The 15,893-nt window shown below is 44.7% G+C and overlaps 1 protein-coding gene across 1 annotated transcript in view; it reads left to right on the top strand.

Moving 5' to 3' along the window:
• Positions 1-238: 238 nt before the first annotated feature.
• The window catches only part of ADGRA3 (adhesion G protein-coupled receptor A3), a 128,568-nt gene continuing 112,913 nt past the window's right edge, over positions 239-15,893 (top strand). Inside the window, exon 1 of the mRNA XM_019642386.1 lies at positions 239-400. The gene's annotated coding sequence lies outside the window, so the exon portion shown is untranslated. The remainder of the gene's footprint in view (positions 401-15,893) is intronic.

Here is a 15,893-nt window from a genome sequence, read left to right as displayed (position 1 = left end):
TCATTTGGAATATGAGGCAATGGACTAGATTCAGACTCAACTAACTGTCAACAGGCACCTATTCTGTGCAAATCATGTGTTATGTGCTTTCTATGTTAGCACACTAAATTGAATTAAATTTTAAATTAAATTTAAATTAAACCTCACAACAAATGAAGAAACATAAGCACCAACACATTAAGTCACTTGCCTAAGGCAACCCAGTTAAAGATTGAGTGTATTAATATAGATNGGGAGGCGGCCCCGGCGCCGCGGCTCTGCCCGCGGGCTGCAAGCACGACGGCCGGCCCCGCGCGGCCGGCAGGGCGACGAGTGCCGCGGAGGGCAAGGTGGTGTGCAGCAGCCTGGAGCTCGCACAGGTCCTGCCCCCGGACACGCTGCCCAACCGCACGGTCACCCTGTGAGTAGCCCTCGCGCCCTGCGTCTCCTCCGGCGCTTTCTGGTCTCCGCCTCTCCGCCGCTTTGGAGAGGGGTCCTGCGGGCACCCACGCGCCTTTGTGTGAACGAAGCTGCAGGCGGGAGGGGGCCCCCTGGGGGAGCGGGCCTGGCTTGGGCGCATTTCTGGGGGGAGGCAAGGGAATCGGCCTCCGAGCCGCTTTCCACCTCCGCTAGTTTGCAAAGTAAAAGTTTTCGGGTTCACCCGCGCGCCCCGCGCTGTCCGGGCGCGGCGCTTCTGTCGCTGCGCGGTGCCACGTGAGGATGCGAGTAAACACGCATTCGGCGGAGTCACAGCTCATTCATCCTGTGCCCGGGCTTCCAGAAAACGGCGCTCCAGTCCAAGCGCCAGGCCTTCGGCTTTGTGCCCGTTAAGTTACACTCGGAGGCGAGTTTGCAGCGTATCAAACTCAAGGAGCTTGAACGCCCCTGTGGTGTGACCCCCCCCCCAGCCCCCAGACTGTTGCCTTGCCTTTTGCTATGGTTTTATGATCGTTTAAGAGCACCTTTCAAAATGGAGTTGTTATTTAAGGTTAGATACAGAATAGACGAAGAAGCCGTGCACCTTCTAGCCCTGTTTTCTTGGGTGTGAGAGGTCAGATTTAAAAGCCAAGAACTTCGGGGTTGCAGACTGTGGGTTTGTTAGCCTTCGGCTCGAGGGACTTGGTTTTCAGATGGAGTTGCCACCTGGAAGGAAAAGTTTTTGGGCTCCTAACTCAGTTTGTGCCGAGATGCAGGGTCCAGTTTTGCAGGCGTGGTCCTGCCGATTCCAGTCGAACGGTTGGCCCCCATGACTCTTGATTTTATTTTCGGAACCTTGAATTGGTGTGGAAAAGTTCCAAAGTGTTTCTGATGGACATTCTGTCGAAGTGAAATTTGAGCCCCACAGCTCTGTGTTCCACGATGTTGAAAAGAAGGAACGCTGCCACTAGAAAAACATGAAGGCAAGCGGGGAAGCATGACCCATGAAAAAACTTAAAATATGGCTTTTAATTTAACCCAAATTAGGCAGGATATAAGGGTAAGGCAAGTATAAATCTCATTACTAACACCTTTGCTCTTAATTTCCATTTGTTTAAATCTGGAAAAGTTTTACCCGGCGGGAGGGGGGGCGGGTAGAGGGTAGAGAGAAGAGAGAGAGATGTGTTTATGGAAGCATGAAAATGGGTAAAGTAGTTTTTGTTTTGTTTGACTCCTTTACAAACACTTGACCATTTGGTAGTGGCAACAGCTGTATGTATTTATTTCTTAGCCAGAGTCTTTGAAGTGGAAATTTGGGCTATGGGACCTTAATTACAGTCTTGAGAAAAGGGGAGAAAAACCCCAGTGTTGGGCATACCTCTTATTACTCTGCAGAAATTAGTCATCATACATTGGGGTTCTGGATCAGTGGCACTTAAGCCGATTCAAGTTTAGGTGGACTTTTTCCAAATGCCAGCAGTTCCAGCTGGATCAGATAAACTACCTGTAAATTGTTGATGTTGCTTTGAAGAAATAAAAAAAGGTGATGTTGTCAAGAATCACTTTTCAGCATATTATCAGTTAAACTGTTCCTGAATTTTTCATGAGCTGATTAAAACGTAAGTGCCTTTGAAATGCCATTTTAATCCAATTATTTTGCACCTGAAAGTTCTTTGGATGAAAATGAAATTAATAAAATCTGTTTAGTGAATGTGAAGAAATTGTGATTTGTTTAAGGATCAAATAAAGCTGATGTTCTAGATGAAACGGGTTTAAGGTGTATTGGATCCGGTAGAGAACCTCCTGGTCCAGTGCTCTCATTTCATTAGAGAATGGATCAGAGGGTCCCTGTGGGTGACTTACCCAGGTTCTCACAGTGAATGAACAGTGGGGGTCCATGTCCCACATTCTTCTCCTACAGTTTAGGTGCTTCTCACCGTTCCCCGCTTGTCTTCATTTTTCTTCTTAGTTCCACACAGTTTCTGTTGGTTCCCTAGGTGGGAGGCAGCATGTTGAAGTTTGGATGATGTGTTAGTTTCTTAGGGCTGCTGCAAATTACCACAATGTTGCTGGCTTAAAACAAATTTCTTCTCTCACAGTTCTGGAGTCCAGAAATCTGAAATCAAGATGTCAGCAGGGCCAGGATCCTTCCGCAAGGCTCTAGGGGAGATCCATCTTTGCTTTTTCTAGCTTCTGACCTTCCTCGGATTATGGCAACCCAACTCCAACCTCTGCTCCTGTCCTCACAGCCTTCTTCCGCATGTGTCTCACTGTCTAAAGCACTCTCTCCTATAAGGATACCAGTTATTAAATTTAGGGTCCACCCTAAATCCAGGACGATCTCGTCTCAAGATTCGTAACTTAATTACATCTGCAAAGACCCTATTTCTAAATAAGGTCACTTTTAAAGGCACCAGGAGTTAAGACTTGGACATAGCTTTTTGGGGTACACTATTCAAGTCACTGCAGAATGTAAATATAAACGTGGTCTTTCTTCACCAGGAACTTGGGGCGGTATTTGGAGAGAAAAAAAAATCATGAATAAGTCTCAGGACAGTTTGGTCAGTGCTCTAGTACTGGGGTATGCATGTAGTGAAAGGAACCCAGAAAAAGGCAACCAGGACCCCGTTGGGGCCACAGTTGGTGAGATTGAGGAACTGAAGATCCTGAGCCAATTTGAAAAGGATGAGAAAGATAACTGTAAAGGAAATAGTAAGGGGAGGAAATGAGATGAAAGGTGGTGGGACCCCAGTATGACCCCACTTGGAGAGGGCAGTGTCACTTGCATTGCTATGCAGGTGATGTTGCTGGAATGCCAGTGGCAGTGTCCACTGCCCACAGTGGTCAGAGGGGAGGCTGTGGGGCCAAGTGAACAACAGCCAGGCTCTCTGGTTTGAGTTTTAATCTTTTAGGTGTGGCCAACTGTTTAGCCGATCCGCGATACGGCTGCCGCTTGGAGATCTGGTGGGGGTTGAGAAGATGGCAAGGATAAGATAGAATTCTTTCTTCTTTTTTTAATAATGCAAAATAAGGCTTTTTCTACTTAGTGGATGAACTGGACTTAAACGTAGCCTAAAGCTCAGAACCTTCAACTGCCTAAGTGCACAACACGCATTTCCAAAGCTCTCAGAAATTCTTGGCGTGACCGCACTTGTTCCCTGTATCTCCTGTAGTCTTTTGTATTAAAGGATTAAGCTACATTTAGTATTTTTGCGCACACATTGAATAACAATGTAACCACATTTCATGTTTTTTGTTAGGGATGTAAATAATTTAAATTTCCATGTTTTATGTGAAATGCTGTTCAGTGATAGAAAGTTTTACAAATGTAGTCCTTTTCTAGATGGCAGGGTTTTCCTCATGCTGTTACATGGTGATTCTAGACAAAGGTCTCTGTTTTTTTAATGATCTGTTAAGTCTCGTAAGGACAAAGCAGATTTTTCTGAGACTGTTTAATGGACTAAAATAGTGCATGAGGTTTTTTTTTTTTTCCTAAAATGTTATGTTTGTTTACTATCCAAAACTGATAATTGGACATTGTCAGTGTGTCCAGCTCAGTGCCAGGTACACAAAAAGGAATGCTTGTATTGTTCAGAAACATAACCTAATTGGGGAGAAAGGACTTGCACAAAAGAAGCAGACATTTAGGGAACAATTACAGAATGCCTATAATTAAGTAATAAATCCTGTACTGCTGACTGCTTAAATGCTTTAGGAAGCCTGGGAAGAGGAGAGATCAGTGGGGCTGTGAGGCACTGGAAGATGTTTCCTTTTCCTGGAGGACTGCAGGAGTTACCCTGAGGGGGCGTGACCATGGACTGGCCCAACCGAACGGGAAAGATGGTTTCCAGAACCGTTGGTGTAACATGGGGCTGGGTGAGGACATTTAGAGGAGAGTGTACAGCCCGGAGCAGGAGACCGCCCGGGCAGAAGTGTGCTGGAGCAGCGGGGGGCCCCAGACGGAGCAGATGGGAAGGTGGGGGGAGCAGCCTGGGTGCATCTGATCAGAGGAGCCAAGAGGGGCTCAGGTTTGACGGCAAGAATGGGCGCCCCAGTTGAGAGATGCTGAGAGAGAGGTCTAGGCAGTAAGACCAAGGAGCTGACCACTGGGTTTGACAGCCTGGGGCTTTGGTGCCCTCCGTGAGCTGTATCCATGGACCAGCGGCCATAGAGGGCAGACTGGGTGGCTTGAAGGGAGAACAAGGTGAGGATGGTGGGAATAGCACCTAGATGAGGAAGCACTTTGGTGGAAGGGAAGGTTCCTCAGGAAGGGATGAGAGTGTGGGAGCGTGGCTGAAGATGGTTGGGAATAGTTCAGGCGAGGGAGAAATGCATGGCGGGAGTGAGATGGGCACGGTGAAGGGGTTTGGCTCTTGATGGCAGCAGGGATGGTTCATCCCCCCATAGAGGGGGGGAAAAGTGGGGAGCGTGGGCGGAAAGGCAGGTGAGAGGACAGTGGGAGCGCAGGTGCCCCATTGCTGTTATTTCCTGGAAGATGCAGAGGCTGGGTGGGGAGCAACAGGAAAGAGTGAGCAGAGGTGTGAAGGGTAAGGTGGCAGGTGTGAAGCCGGCCTTTTGGAAACTGGAAAAGTGAACAGGCTGAGGTTGCAGGAATGTCAGTGGGGCGGAGTCCTGTCCGTTTGTGATCCCAGTGAAAGGGAGGCGGTCAGTACAGGTATTTCTCTCCAGCTGCATTCAGCCTAGAGATGCAAATAGTTGGGATTAACCAGTCTGCTGCTTTGCCAGGTGAGTGTAACAGGGAGAGAGGAGCAAGGTGATTTTCATAAATAGCCCGGCTAGCTGCTGTGGCCTGAATTCTGTAGGTCAAGGGTAAAGTTTTTATCTTTGAATTCAGGGTCTCACATACCTCTGTTGCCATATTTCCTAATACTCAGCACAAATAATTTGTTCTTTCCATGCACATTGATTGACGTGCTATTATGTTATAGGCTGAGTGCCAGAGGTCCGGGGGTAGGAAGACAGAGTTCTTTCATCCAAGCTTCAGGCTTATCCACAAACTGTCTGCTTGACCCATGTGCCTTTCATTGTCCCTGAGCAGAGTTTGTACTTGGTGTCCTGTGTACCTTGTCTAAGTCGGCCACTCTTGCCTGGAGTCCCTGTTCTGGTAAACTCTGGGTCCTTCACAACCCAGCTCAACTGCTGTGAACTCTTCTGTCAGTCACTCTTGCAGCGATTTGCTCCTCCTCTGCACCCAGGCAGAGCTTATTATGTGTACTCTTGTGTCACTTGGATGATGTTTGATGTTGCTTTCGTAATTCAGATCCTTTTCAAAGGAAGGACTATGAGACCTGTCTCCGGTGCCTGGAGTATGGGTGGGAATGAATTTATTCTTTATTGACAAGAGTAATGCTAACAAAGATTCGACGGTATGGTGGGAGATCTGGACAAGGGATGGCAGAGGGATGCATATCCAAATTCAAATGAGAACATTTATGTGGTGTAGGTCCCCAATTCAATAGCTGTGGGATCCCCAATTCAAGAACGGGTATATTAAATCTATTTACAGTTATATTTGACTTACATGATCATATGCGTGTGGTAAGCGCACACGTTAGACAGTGTGTTGGCGAGCTGCTCAGAAATATCGCAGAATGTTGGGCGGACTTAGGCATTTGGTCCATAATGTGAGGCTTACGTTTTTCCAGTGTGATGGGACTGTTTTGCATGGCTCCGTCTCTGAATCCTGTTGCTTCTTGCCTGCTTGGAGGCCTCCAGCGTTGGGAGTATAGGAGAGAAGTTGGTGGGTTTGGCAATAACCCAGAAATCAAAATTCCAGAAACAAACGAACACAGGAACGTTTGGAGATCCTTGCCCCTGTCTCACTACAGCTTCTGTCCCCAGGAGTCTATAAAGATGAGATTTAAACAACAAACCAACAAAAAAACCCAGAAGTAAAAACCCTCCAAGTAACTTGGAAATTAACACAGGGTGATGATTTTTATAAGAGTATTTAGTGACCCCGGCCACCCCCGTCAGCTGCTTCTCTGAAAGCGGCTGTTTTCTGTGTCACTGTTTTCCTATGGAGGAAATACAGAGACTGTAACTAGTCCAGAGAACATAGTTTATTGTTGTGTCAACAATTTTCTCAAACAAATAAAAATTAGGGTACAGAGTTCTTTAAATTTTAGTACCTTATTAACTCAGACTTTGCAAAGATTAGGAAGCTATAGATGCAAACTGGCTCAATAAGTTTTTCATTATAGCCTGCCTAAATTTATTTTAAAACATAATATAATTTTAATACTTTATGCATGGCTTAGCTGACACTTATGGTCAGTTGGAGGCGATTTTAGTGTGAAGAGGGAATTTCTTAAGAAGTAAGCATTATGCCTCCCACAGTTCTCTTTCTTCACGATGAAACTTTTTAGAAATTTTGCACCTCTAGTAAGGGACGCATACATGTTGGAGTGGGGTGGGGCAGGGCTGTAGTAGGTACCTCCCAAGAGGCAGATGTCTGCCACGTTTAGTACCATGCTGAGCGCATTGCAAACGAGACTTTTCACCCAGGGAAGCATTTCTTGTTCTCAGATGCCTCCTGTTCAGGGCATGAAGGGAACAAATGGAAGGTTTAAAGGATTAATATAAAAATAATCCAGAACCTTCCCCTTCCTCTTTGTCTGCTGCAAGCCCTGGTTGGAATCTGTGCCTTCCCCCATTGGCAGGATCTGTCCAAAGACCAGAATTTACTTTTGATATTTCCTCTTCTCTCCAGTGGCATTCTTGATAATGCGCATCCTAGTTTTTTTTTAAACTGCTTGCTTTTGCATTCATTCAGCAAATAATTATTCACAGCCTGCTCTGCTTGTAGGCTCAGGTGGGCTTATGTGACTTCTCTAGGTGTGACTGTTTTGGGGGGTGGGGTCGGGGAGGGTGCTTATTAGACCAGTTTTACCTTAGTCTTGTGTATTCCTTTCTGAACTTCTGCCTCTTGCCTTCTAGCTATACGATCTCTGTCAAACCTCTCTGGTTAGACTTAACCATCAGCTCTTTTTGATGAGATTTAACCTGCGTCTTCTTCCATTGCACCCTCTGCTAAGACAGCAGGAAATAGGAGAGCAGCTGGTGGAGTTTTAGACATTATTAAAGGCACTGGATTTTTAAAGGGAAATTTGCAAGCCTGGTTTAAGAACAACCTTGCTAAAGGGACTGATAGAGCTTTTCGTTTGGTAATCACCATTGCTTTTTCCTTATGTCTGTCAGTCAGGCACAAAACATTTCCTCAGCCTGGTATGTCTCAGACCTTCCGTAGCACATAAGCACATCTATTCTTTATGGCAGTGCTTTCCAAGACTTTTTTTAAAAAATATTTTTATTGGGGAATTGGGGAAGGGGAACAGACAAGTTGCTGTCCTTTTGTTCTTCAGTCTAGTTGTGGAGGACGTTGCTTCACTGGCCCAAGTTGGCACCATCATTGTGCTCTTCCCAGGAGAGGCACATCAGTCGCTGGCTTCTGGATGCCGCTCACTGCGGCTGCTGGCCGCTCACGCTGGCTGCTGGCTACACACGGTAGCCCACGGCAACCCACGCAGCAGGGCTGCAGCCTACGCCGCCGCCGGCAACTCACAGCAGCCCAGCTCCAGATTGAGCTGTTGTTCAGCATCTTAGCTGTAGAGGGCAGTGTCACTGGCCCTCATATGTGGGATCCGAACCGGGGCCCTCTGGTGTCCCAAGCCAGCTCTTAACCATCGCGCCACTCGACCGGCCCTCCGAGACTTTTCATGTCATGATATGCACAGACAATGGTGATGTTTGTGTGAAGGATGCTCAGGGCCAGCATCCCACTGCCCCAGGGGTCAGGGGATCAGTCATCCCCAGCTTTCTGTAACCTACTTGGTGAGTTTGCTGGTGAGGTTTTCAATCTTCCATTGAATCACCTGGGAGCGTTAAAAGTTCAGATGCCTGGGCTATGGACCTCATGCGCTGATTTAATTGTTTGAGGATGGGGCCTGGACAGTGGCATTTCCCAGAACCCTGCAGGTGCGTCTGATGCCCCCTGGGCTGAGAACCTGTTGTGCAGTAGCCCAGCGACCTGAAGGTTAACCACTGTCACCAGCTGTCATCCACTGCAACAAAAGGAGGTAGAAGAAAGAGCGGAGGAACAAATTGCAGGCAGCTGCCTCACATGGGAGGAGGGACTGTTCCAAGCAAAGCAAAGACGGATGAAAATCAAGAGACACTTTTAGGATAGATAGCTGAAGGCTTGTGCGTTGAGCCTTATTCATAGGAGACAAGAAAAATGACTACTTGTAAAGTCAGGATTGATGTGCTGAAGCTGGATTTAATACCAAGTCATGGGGTTGAGGACAATAGGTTTTAAAGATGTGTTGTGGTGCTGAATGAATTAACTGAAAGGGCTAACAGCGGCAAGCATTTGTCCAAACCCGCATTTGAGGACCTGGTACTCAGATGGAGCAGGCGACATAACGCATATGGCCCCAGCCGCCGTGTACCTTAAATCCTTCATTTTAGATATAAAATAGAGAAGCTTCCTGGTAAAAATGCATTATTAACATAAAATAATAAAATAGTATAGAGAAACCGTGAGAGGCCCAATTTTCCAAGTATGTACTTGCTCTGGAAATTTGTTTTTAGGTTTTAGTCTTTACTAGTCTGATCAGTAAAAAAACAACAACAAAAAAAACTTGATTTGCATTCTGATTATAAGTGGAGTTTAATATATTTTGATGTGTTTACAAAAGGGTCATTTGTATTTGGTCACCTTCTCTGTACATTTTTAGTTTCTAATAGGTTTTTTTTTTTCCTAGTTGACACTCTTGAGATTTTTAGAGACAACTCATCATCCAATAATATATTTCTTTCATTATTGTCTTGCTGCTTTGGTGGGAACTAAGGAGGCAGGACTGTGGTTATCCTTGTCATAGTCTTGACTTGAAGATTGGAAGGCAGGTTGGGCAGACCACACAAGAGATTTCCCCATCGGGAGGCGGAACTCTGCTGCGTCAGCCGTGCGTCAGGCGTCTGCTAGTTGCTTTCAGCTCTGTCAATTCAGATGACTGACACGCTTGTTTCTTAATTTAAATCAAACTAAAAGCATACATCTTTAGCCCTTTCTCTTCCTCCTCCCATATTTTTCCTCCTTCAGTTTAAATCATAATATTTGAATTGTGCATATTTGCAATCTTTTATTCCTGAGTAATGTCATCACCTTGTGTGTGTGTGTGTGTGTGGGGGGGGGTCAGGTCTGTGGGCTTATATTATCCCTTACAAAGAAGGCGGAATTGTCCATCACCTACACAGTCTATGTTGTAGAATTGTTATTAAATCCTCTTGGCAGGTTGCCAACTCTACTTGTATAAGTGTTATTCCCACCTATTCTGGAATTGTACTCACAGGTCAGGATGTCTCCCACAAGAGGACTAAGGATGCCCCCTACTGAGCCTGGGGAGAAGTAGAGGATCCCTGGGGTAATCTAAGCTCCCCAATGTCGCCCTCACCCTTTGCCTCCTCCCCACTCCCCCCAGTACAGGGCATCATGCACAGTGCGTGACTGTGAATTAAATTCACTCCCTATGTGAAGACTTGTCTGAATTGGAAACTATGGTTCCAAATATGTGACTTGGCCTCATCTCGAATGTCACTTCCACTGAGGTCAAAGCCTTTGTTTTGCTCCCTCCTGCAACCTATAGCACCTTGAATAGTGATAGCCATTTAACAGGCACTCCTGTGATGCCCTCATAGATACAGAGCAGGTTGTAAATTGTGTTGGATGACGCTTCTTCAGTCTAAACCCTCCTTAGATTTAGTAGAAGGAAACTTGGAGCAGCCTTAGAGGTGTAACAGTGATACAGATTTTTTAACTCAATTGTTAAATTTTTCTTAAAGCCTGCTTGAATCTAAGTCTAATTAAATTGATTCGTTTCCCATCAAGATAAGACTTAAAAGCATTTTTTTGTTTTTAATTGTGCAATTCTTCCCAACTCTTTTCTCATGAAAGAGGAACAGAGAAATTGACTGGTGATATATAGTCCCTGGACTATGTTTGAGACAGATGTGCTTTCTAGTACATTAATCTTCTTTTTTAACCTGCCTTTTGCTTGTTCGTTTGTTTGTTTTAAACAAGATTGAACATTTAAAACTCTCCCTTTATGGCCAAGACTCCTTGGAATTCTTCAGTCTTTCAGGTACCACAGAACGTGCAGTCTCCCTTGGTGACGCCCGGCTGGCTGTCCCATTCCTTATGAATCCTTCCCTCCTCGCGTCTGCTTGCGTTACTGCAGCTGTCATACTGTTTGGAGTCACTTATTTACAGTCCTCACTCTTAGCAGAGTGTGAACTCTTGATGGTGATATTCATCTCTGTCCTCAGCATCTAGCACATAAACACTGAATAAGTTTGTTTAAAGAAGTCCCGTTTTCCCCACTATTTTTTCTTTTTTTTTCTCAAATAGGACTAGAGGAAGAATCTTGCCTTATTCTTAACAAGGGATGAGTCTATCATGGATAAGCTTGAGACTTTTCAAAGCAGAATGCCCAGCCTACAAGGTCACGGCTTAAAGTCCCATCTTTCATTTGATAGTGAAAAGTGTCTGTTTCTTACCCAGATTCATTCATTTTCCCCAAGTTTTCTGGATCCAGTTCCTTCCTACTTGTTGAGAAACTATCACTCACCTTTCCTACATTTAAAACTTTTCCCCTAGTTTCTGATGATCTCAGCATACATAGCTGTGTCCTATTTTTTCTCTGTTAAAAAAACTTCCCTCCCCCAAATTCTTACAGCGCCATGTTGGAGAGACCACTCACCTTCTTTCATCATGAAGCGCCTTGAAAAGTAGCTTGAATCCGCTGTCTGCATGTCCTTACCTCTTACTTCAGTTTCCACCCATTGCTGTGAGGTGCCTAGATTCAAATGTCTTGCATTCACCATTACTTGTGTCTTCTTCTTGTCATTTAGCTTGGTGGTTACCACATCTGTTATCACACTCACTGAATTATTGAATTGTGGCCATTGCACGTGGTTTGGGCCCAGAAGCTCTTATAAGGAAATGGCTGGCTTGACTGAGTGGTTTCTCTGCCAGGATAGGCCCGTGATGGGCAGTACCTCCTGGGGGACGACCTGCCTTTTGATGGAAGGCTCTTGGGAATGGCAGTCATCCAGGCTGAACTCATGAGAAATAGAGATTGTCTGCTTGAGATTATTGCCTCCTCAAAGGATCCTCATTAACTCTTCTACTATAACTTGATTTTTCAGGCTCCTTGCTGAGAAAAAAAAAAAAAATTGAGTTCTTCCCTCTGGGATCAAGTTGAAAACCTTGTCGACCAGCTTAACTAGACGTTAGCGACCACAGACTGGGACATGGCTGTAAGCTTGGTCAAACTTTGTATTTTTTAAGCTTTGTGATGTTCTTGTGTCCTTGTTAGTGTTTTCATCTTTTCCCATTTTAGTGACTCTAAAACCTGTTAAATGGCTGGTGCCCTGTTGTCACTGCATGCGGCAAAGCTGAGAGGGGAACTGTGGAGACCTTTACACTCAGCAGGTCCAGAGTGAGAGTGGATGGTGGCAGCTGTACGTGAACAGGACGATCCTGGGAGCCCTTGGACCCTCAGGCAATGACTAACAGGCTCCCTTTGTGCCTGGAAAACTCTTTCTGGCAGGTGAACATGACATGTTTCACTCACATTCTCTCTGGTCCTTTTCAGTTTCTTTGATGTGCTGCTGGCCTATGAAACTATCCAGCCTTAATGGTTGTATTTTATTCTGACCCTGAGCTTATTTTCCAGGGATGCATTTCGTTTTCTGTTGGGGTGTCGCAGGACAGGAAAGGAAGTCTAAAGATCCTGGTCTTCTCCTCATTGTTCTCTTTCAAGAGAATGGGATTTCAGAAAACACTGCTTAGCCTTACGGAATTAATTTGATAGCCTTGCTGTTTGTAGTTTTGGTGTAACCTTAAATGATGGTTGAGTTATGTGGTTAAAACCTGGTTCTTTCTGATATTAGTTTGACTTTCTCCTAAATCTGGTCTGCTAGGTATCTTGAACTACCACGGCAAGAGAAAGCTAAGGCTTCTATACAGCTCTTTGGCTTCTAGAACTTTATATATTCGCACCCTGTGTTGATTAAGTGTTCTAACAACCAACATTCGGACACTTACCATGTTCCAGGTATTGTGCTCAATGCAGCATCTGAGTTGTTAAGACAACTTCATGGGGTCCGTATTGCCCACATTTTGCAGGTGTGCCAGCTGAGCATGGGCAAGCAGATTGTTTCTCTCAAATCGCACGCCTTGTATGTTTCTGGCCTGGTACCTTGACCTCTAGGCCTGTAATTCTCATTATTGTTATGTTCATAGAAGTCGGAGACCACCTAAATGGTCACTGTGGCTGTAGAGTTGGGGGTAAGCCTTTATAGAACAAAACACACAGGGGACTTCTTTACTGTGAACCGTTTCTTTAGAGGTGGCTGACTAATGGGGAAACAGTAACAGAATTCTCACCTAGTCCATATTATTGTGTCCTAGTAGCTAACTGTTGAAGGAAAGAATTTTATCATGTCATTTCATTGTCATCAGGTGGTTGTGGGAATGACCAGGGGTAGTTAGTTATACTTAGATCTGCAATGTAGCATTACTTTTTTAAGATTTTAATTAAAATGTAGCTAACGTACAATATTATATTAGTTTCAGGTGTACACCATGGTTATTCAGCATTTATATACCTAACGTGATCACCATGATAAGTCCAGCAATCATTTGACACTGCACCATGTTATCACTATATTATTGACTATATTCCCCATGCTGTATATTACAATCCCAAGACTTATTTGTTGTATGTCTGGAAACTTGAACCGCTTACGTTTTTCCTCCCGTTTTTAATTTTTCAATTATAGTTGACATTCAGTATTATATTAATTTCAGGTACACAGCATAGTGGTTAGACATTTATATAATTTAAGAAGTGATCCCCTGACTAGACTAGTACCCACCCGGCACTATACACAGTTATTACCATAGTATTGACTACGTTCCTTATACTATACCCTACACCCCTATAACGGCTTCGTAACAGTCAATTTGTACTTTTTAACCTCTCCCCCTTTTCACCCACTCCCAAACCCCCTCCCGCCGGGCAACTATCGCAGTGTTCTCTGGATTTATGAGTTTGTTTCTGTTTTGTTTGTTTGTTTTGTTCTTTAGATTCCACATATAAGTGAAATCACATTGCATCTGTCTTTCTCTGACACTCCACTCAGAATAATACCCTGCAGGACCATCTGTGCTGCCGCAGATGGCAAGAACCCATTTTCTTCCAGGGCCAAGCAATATTCCATTGTTTATATATACCACCTCTTTATTTTATCATCAATGGACACCCAGAGTGCCTCCATATCTTGGCTATTGTAAATAATGCTGCAATGAACATATGGATGCACACATCTTCTCTGGGTTTCTTTGGATAAATACCCATAAGTGGGATTCCTGGGTCCTTTTTTGTCTCTTGTTGTAGCCTTTGTTTTAAAGTCTATTTTTTTGTCTGGCATAAGTATTGCTATCCCGACTTTTTATTTTTCATTTCCATTTTCATAAAATATATTTTTCCCATCCTTTTACTTTCAGTCTGTGTGTGTCTTTCGATCTGAAGTGAGTCTCTTGTAGGCAGCATATGTAAAGGTCTTGTTTTCTTATCCATTCAGCCCTCCTATCTGTTGACTGGAGCATTTAACCCATTTACATTGAAAGTAATTGTTGATAGATATGTCGTTATTGCCATTTTATTCATGTTTTTATTTTTTATTTTATTTTGTTTTTCATCTTAAGGAAATCACTCTGAGATTTCTTATAATACTGGTTTGCTGGTGATGAACTTTAGCTTTTTCTTGCCTGGAAAGCCCTTTATTTGTCCTTTGGTTCTAAATGAGAGCCTTGCTTGGTAGAGTAATCTTGGTTGTAGGTCCTTGCTTTTCATCACTCTCAATATTTCCTGCCACTCCCTTCTGGCTCACAAAGCTTCTGTTGAGAAATCAGCAGACAGTCTTGTGGGAGCTTCTTTGTAGGTAACTAACTGCTTTTTTCTTGCTGCTTTTAACCTTTGCTGTCTTTAACCTTTCGCATTTTAATTATGATGTGCCTTGGTGTGGTCCTCTTTGGGTTCATCTTGTTTGGGACTCTCTGAGCTTCCTGAGCTTGTATTGTATATTTATTTTTTTTGCCAGGTTAGGGAAGTTCTCCATCATTATTTCTTCAAATACGTTTTCAATTCCTTGCTCTCTCTCTTCTCCTTCTAGTACCCCTATGATGCGAATATCGGTACTCTTGACGTTGTACCAGAGGCCCCTTAAACTATCCTAATTTTTTTGGATTCTTTTTGTTGTTCTGTTTGGGTGTTCTCTGCTCCCACATATTCTAAATTGCTGATTCAGTCCTCTGCTTCATCTAATCTGTTGATTCCCTCTAACGTAGTCTTCATTTTCGTTATTGTATTCTTCATTTCCAGCTGGTTCTTTTTTATGTTTTCTATCTCCATTTTTATTTCCTATCTCTTTGTTATAGTTCTTGCTAAAATCGGTGAGCACCATTATAACCAGTATTTGGAACACTGCATCTGGTAGATTGCTCGTCTCCATTTTGTTTAGTTCTTTTTCTGCAGCTTTGTTCTTTTATTTGAGACATGTTACTTTGTCTCCCCACCCTGTTTGTTTCTATGTATTAGGTAGGGCTGATATGTCTTCTGGTCTTAGTAGAGTGGCCTTATGGAGTAGGTGTCCTGTGGAGCCCAGTAGTGCAGCCTCCCTGGTCACTGAGCTAGGTGCTCCAGGTGTGTGCCTTGTGTGGGCTGTATATGCCTTCCTGTTGTAATTGTGTCTTGGTTGCTGTTGGCATGTCAGTGGAAGGAATTGATCCTCAGGTTGATTGGTTGTGTGGACTGGCCATGACTACAGTGGAGATGCTGTTGTGCAGCGGCTGACCCTACAGAGCAGGCTTCTATTAAGCAATGCTCTGGTGCCTGCCCAGTGTGCCCATTGGTTATGTCATTCCCAGAGGCAGCTGGGTGATTCTCCGGCTGGGTCCAAAGCTGGCCACTGGATGTGCCAGTCCTGGGGCCTCCTAGGAGGGGCCCTACCACAGGCCAAGTTCAGCCACAGCCTGTGCCCTCACCAGGGCCACCTGGCATGAGCCACTAAGCAATTTACATATGGCCACCACCCATGCTGGGCTTGGAGGTACCTTGAGAGGCCAAGCCGCGGACTGAGGCCGGCTGTCACTAGTGCCGGGCTTGGGCTTGCTCAGCCAGAGGTACGGGGCACACCAAAGCCAGATGCTGCTTGTTTGCGTTTTGTGAACATTTAAGAGATTTTAGGAAAGTCAGCAGTGTGAGCCAAGACAAGCTATTTATTGTATGAAAAAGCCACTAGAAGTGGCTTGGGTGGGCCCGAAAGTTCCGGGGTTGGGGTGGGGGAGGCTTGGCTCAGAATCACCAAGGCTGGGCAACGGATTGTTGTTGCCAGGTTGATGGAGACAC

The sequence above is a fragment of the Hipposideros armiger genome, unplaced genomic scaffold, assembly GCF_001890085.2.
Source record: "Hipposideros armiger isolate ML-2016 unplaced genomic scaffold, ASM189008v1 scaffold_68, whole genome shotgun sequence".
NCBI lineage: Eukaryota > Metazoa > Chordata > Mammalia > Chiroptera > Hipposideridae > Hipposideros > Hipposideros armiger.
This window is presented reverse-complemented; position numbering and strand designations above follow the sequence as displayed.